A 6000-nucleotide genomic window follows, 5' to 3' on the forward strand; every position below is an offset into this window, starting at 1 on the left:
TAAGTATTGTTCAAGTTTCTAAGAAACGTGTATGTACTGCAAGTTCAGCGTTTACAATGGATTCAGTACAATGTAAGCATTTAATATACAGGGTATTTGTTGTCACTGACCATATTCAGAGGGGAGGGGCCAACACCGAAATCTCATACATTTCGGTGAATCAAAGTCAATATGTTTTCTATATAAATATAACAGCTGATTTCTGTAAAAGTTGTTCAGTATGATTTCTATTTGCATGTACCTATGTGTTGATATTTCATTTTCAAAGTAGATATATCTATATATATAAATGCAAGTGTCCTGACTGACTGACTGACTGACTGACTGACTGATTCATCAACGCAGAGCCGAAACTACAAAAGCTAGAAAGTTGAAATTTGCACACTAGGTTGAATTTATAAAGTGTACAAGAGATAAGAAGCGATTTTGAAAAATTCAACCCCTAAGGGGGTTAAAAAGGGGATGAAAGGTTGTATGGGGTGCAAGTTTTATTTTAAGCTAGGAATTTGAAACTTTGTAAAAATGTACTATATTAAAAAACAAGAAAACTAATTTCTGCGTTTTCGAAAATTCATCCCCCAAGGTGGTGAAAAAGGGGTTGAAAGTTTGTATGGAGATCAAATATTTTTGTGAGTGTTGGACTTGAAACTTTGTATATGGAGATATTATTATAAGACGGGAAAAGTAATTTCAGCGTTTTTGAAAATTCATCCCCTAACAGGGTTAAAAAGGGGTTGAAAATTTGAATCCATTACAAATGCTTTGAAACTTCTTAGAAAGGCATAATAGCCGATGACAAAAAAAAGTAATTGCGACGTTTTAGGTAATTCAACCCCTAAGGGGGTAAAAAAGGGGATGAAACTTTGTCCTGGGGTGCAAATTTTATTTTAAGCTAGGACCTTGAAACTTCGTAAAAAGGTATTAAATTAAAAAACAAGAAAACTAATTTCAGCGTTTTTAAAAATTCATCCCCCAAGGTGGTAAATAGGGGTTGAAAATTTGTACGGAGATCAAATATTTTTGAGAGTGCGGGACTTGAATCTTTGTATTTGGGGATATTATTAAAATACAGGAAAAGTAATTTCAGCGTTTTGTAAAATTCATCCCCTAACAGGGTTAAACAGGGGTTGAAAGTTTGAATCCATTACAAATGCTTTGAAACTTCTTAGAAAGGCATAATAGCCGATTACAAAAAAAAAGTAATTGCAACGTTTTTGGAAATTTAACCCCTAAGGGGGTTAAAAAGGGGATGAAAGTTCGTTATAGGGTGCAAATTTTATTTTAAGCTAGGAACTTGAAACTTTGCAAAAAGGTATTAAATAAAGATACAAGAAAACAAATTTCAGCGTTTTTAAAAAATCATCCCCCAAGGTGGTAAAACATGGGGTTGAAAATTTGTACGGATATCAAATATTTTTGAGAGTGCGGGACTTGAATCTTTGTATTTGATGATATTATTAGAAGACAAAACAAGTTATTTCAGTGTTTTGTAAAATTAATCCCCTAACAGGGTTAAAAAGGGGTTGAAAGTTTGAATCCGTTACAAATGCTTTGAAACTTCTTAGAAAGGCATAATAGCCGATTACAAAAAAAAGTAATTGTAACGTTTTTGGAAATTTAACCCCTAAGGGAGTTAAAAAGGGGATGAAAGTTCGTCATAGGGTGCAAATTTTATTTTAAGCTAGGAACTTGAAACTTTGCAAAAAGGTATTAAATTAAGATACAAGAAAACAAATTTCAGCGTTTTTAAAAAATCATCCCCCAATGTGGTAAAAAATGGGGTTGAAAATTTGTACGGATATCAAATATTTTTGAGAGTGCGGGACTTGAATCTTTGTATTTGATGATATTATTAGAAGACAGGACAAGTTATTTCAGTGTTTTGTAAAATTAATCCCCTAACAGGGTTAAAAAGGGGTTGAAAGTTTGTATGGAGTTCAAATTTTATTTTAAGCTAGGAACTTGAAACTTCGTAAAAATATATGTTATTAAAATACAAGAAAACTAATTTCAGCGTTTTTGAATATTCATTCCCTAAAGTGGTGAAAAAGGGGTTGAAAGTTTGTAAGGATATCAAACATTTTTTCGAACGCAGGACTTGAATCTTTGTATTTGGGGATATTATTAAAATACAGGAAAAGTAATTTCAGCGTTTTGTTAAATTCATCCCCTAACAGGGTTAAACAGGGGTTGAAAGTTTGAATCCATTACAAATGCTTTGAAACTTCTTAGAAAGGCATAATAGCCGATTACAAAAAAAAGTAATTGCAACGTTTTTGGAAATTCAACCCCTAAGGGGGTTAAAAAGGGGATGAAAGTTCGTCTTAGGGTGCAAATTTTATTTTAAGCTAGGAACTTGAAACTTTGCAAAAAGGTATTAAATTAAGATACAAGAAAACATATTTCAGCGTTTTTAAAAATTCATCCCCCAAGGTGGTAAAACATGGGATTGAAAATTTGTACGGATATCAAATATTTTTGAGAGTGCGGGACTTGAATCTTTGTATTTGGGGATATTATTAGAAGACAGGAAAAGTTATTTCAACGTTTTGTAAAATTCATCCCCTAACAGGGTTAAAAGGGGTTAAAAATTTGTATGCAGTTCAAATTTTATTTTAAGCGAGGAACTTGAAACTTCGTAAAAATATATGTTATTAAAATACAAGAAAACTAATTTCAGCGTTTTTGAATATTCATCCCCTAAAGTGGTGAAAAAGGGGTTGAAAGTTTGTAAGGATATCAAACATTTTTTCGAACGCGGCACATACGTAGATTTCCCCAATCTAGGCGGCCAAAAACATTTTATCGTATAATCGAGTTTAATATGGGATATTTAATAAAAAAACCTTGTAGTCTTTTATAATTAAATATTATTTCAATAAATAAGTAAAAAAAAAAGTAATAAATTTTTTTATATAAAAAATTTATATCAAAAATTAATTTAAGCTATAAAAATACACTTTTGCATCTTAGTCATTTTCATATACAGTATAAAATAAATAAAAGTATACAAAAAACATAAAATTTTACTTTTATTATCTATTCGGCTCAGCAGCCATTAATAATTCCATTGCTTCGCTGGAAAACGTCTTGTGTGCCCTTTTGTTTTTGGTCCTCGTACTGCTCAAAAGTGGGTCCGAGGTTAGCAGTAGCCTGTGGCAAATGTCCAGGTTACACGCTTCCCTAGAAAACTTTCTCGCATAGTTTTGCCTGTAACTCCGAAAATGCTTATTCCGGGCTTCTGCCGCTTCCTCAGACAGTTGACCGATTGGCAATATCGCGTTTTCTATAATTTTCGCACCATGTATTAATACTTTGTGCATAGTTGGCGTCATGGGATTGGTTGGGTTAGTAGCCCTTATTATTTCGTATTGTCGCCGAGTAAGATCGGCTTCCACAAACATCTGGAGTGCTTCAAAAGGAGACAATGGTGCGATTGATTCTGATTCCTTATTACAGCATTTCTTGTACTTAGTGGCTCGTGTTGGAGAATTCGTTATTTCCTTGAGGACTTTTGAAGCATCTCTTTTTCCACCTGTTTGTAAACTTGTGCAGCATGGACTATGATATCATCATCTACAGTAGCTCGGATTTCTTCTGTTTTCCTCCTTTTGGTCCGTTCACTCGATTCCGCAAATAATTTGTTGGGACGACCCTGCCGATGAATCGTTTCACAAGGGATTTCGAAGGTTCCTTCCAACCAAGCCTGATTTTGAGTTAAAAACAGATCTTCTCTCCTCTTTGCAGTTATCCACCTTTGCTTTATTTGTGCCTTAAAGTTCGAAAACTTACGTTTGAGGTTCTTTTTACTTTCTTCGGTGTGGCCAAGAGATTATTTTCCAATTTCTCCAAATTTTCACTGAAACTTGGTAAATTCTGTTCTTTTATCTGTTCATACAAATATTTACGAGTCACTTCTTTAATACCAGAAGCACTGGATAACTCTGAAATAAAAAAAAACGAATTATGTTAAAGTAGAAAAATGTGAAGACGTTTTAGAGTTTTTGCCCTGTTAACTTAGATTGGTTTAGAAATTGCGAGTAGCACGTAGTAGCAGCCGTTTTCACCGGTTTTGTTATGTTTAATATGTAACCAAAATTTTAAAATATTAATGGTCGCTGAGACGGACTAAAATGCATTTCAAAACAACCTTTAAACTTTGATAACTAAGAAAAAGTACCATTAAAAAAGGTCTCAACTTTAACTTATCATTTAGTATGAAAATAAGGTGAAAATAATAAATTTTATGAAGCAAATACATAGATTCTTACCTGAATTATTAGAATCCATCACGTTAACGTCACTTTAGATCGTAAAAAAATAATTATGAACTTTGTAAGTAAGAGTAAATTTAACGCGCTTAAAACTGATATGCACACTGCTAGCGATGATCTAGTTTTGAATACCTGTTGATAAGCACATGCTTTATCAAATAAGTTAAATAGGGTGGGGGTGGGTCCCCAGGAATGTCAACTATATAAGGTAATTAGTAAATTATACCGATAATGAATTTCACTAATTGGACTTTTGGCCGCCTAGATTGGGGAAATCTACGTATGTGCGCGGGACTTGAATCTTTGTATTTGGGGATATTATTAAAATACAGGAAAAGTAATTTCAGCGTTTTGTAAAACTCATCCCCTAACAGGGTTAAACAGGGGTTGAAAGTTTGAATCCATTACAAATGCTTTGAAACTTTTTAGAAAGGCATAATAGCCGATTACAAAAAAAGTAATTGCAACGTTTTTGGAAATTCAACCCCTAAGGGGGTTAAAAAGGGGATGAAAGTTCGTCTTAGGGTGCAAATTTTATTTAAAGCTAGAAACTTGAAACTTCGTAAATAGGTAGTAGGTTTTATTAAATAGAGGACATGAAAATCTTCTAAGGGGGTTTAGAGGGATTACATCGAGGACAATTTTATTCAGTTAGGGGCTTGAAACTTCGTACCTAGGTTGTGAAAGAAAAGTCTCATGCGTTGTATAATATTAATAATTAAGAAATGATTAACCGTCCTACCGCAATCTCTTGCTGCATAATGTTCTAAGCTAATGTAGAATATATAACCACCAATATACAAATCCACGCGTACGAAGTCGCGGGCAACAGCTAGTAGAGATATATCCATATCTTATAAAGAAAAAAAACATGTTTATTTAACGTAAATAATACAAACCTAATACCTAAGTACGTTATAAAATAAAATAACTAAAACTAAACCTAATAAAAAAAATCCCTAAAACCTACCTTCTAAACCTAGGCCCCTCGGCAAGGTGCCCATAAATAAATAAATATTAAAGGACATTATTACACAAATTGACTAAGCCCCACGGTAAGCTCAAGAAAGCTTGTGTTAAAAGCCCATCACGCAGGCAGCTTTCCCGCGCTGTATAGCGATGGCAATCCTTTGCGCGAGAAAGCAGCCTGCGCGAGAGTCCCCTGTTGCCTCCCTTAACCGCTTACCAAGCTCCTTAAGGAGCCCACGCGCTCCTCTACCCCACTTTCCTCCATATCTTATGATACATATCAAAACCAAAACTGAATTAGTGATTTTAGATAGATATAATTCATGTCATTGTATGTGCAAAGTTTCATTACAATCCAACACGTAGTTTTAAAATGAAAACGAAACTCCGTTTGTACGGGAATGGCATGGGAAGGTGAAATTCGGCAGAGCTTGCTGGGTGGGTTATGGGTGAGTGGATGAAAACGCTTTTAGAGTTTAGGTATAGAGTTTAGGTGGTTTTCCGGGTCAAGGTCCGGGTCTGAGTCCGAGTCCTGGTCCGAGTCCGGGTCCGAGTCCAGGTCCGGGTCCGGGTCCGAACCGGATCCGGGTACGAGTCCGGTCCCAGTCCAAGTCAAAGTCGAAATTCGAAATCACCAAACGTGTACTATGCGTCGTTGAAGAGTACTGTTCTGATCATCATCAGCAGTTCCAGTTCATCAAATGCGATAGTTTTTAATAAAAATGCTTCGATTTTCTGATGAAAATACAAAAATCTC

This window comes from Cydia amplana, chromosome Z (genome assembly GCF_948474715.1).
Source record: "Cydia amplana chromosome Z, ilCydAmpl1.1, whole genome shotgun sequence".
In the NCBI taxonomy this organism is placed as follows: Eukaryota; Metazoa; Arthropoda; class Insecta; order Lepidoptera; family Tortricidae; genus Cydia; species Cydia amplana.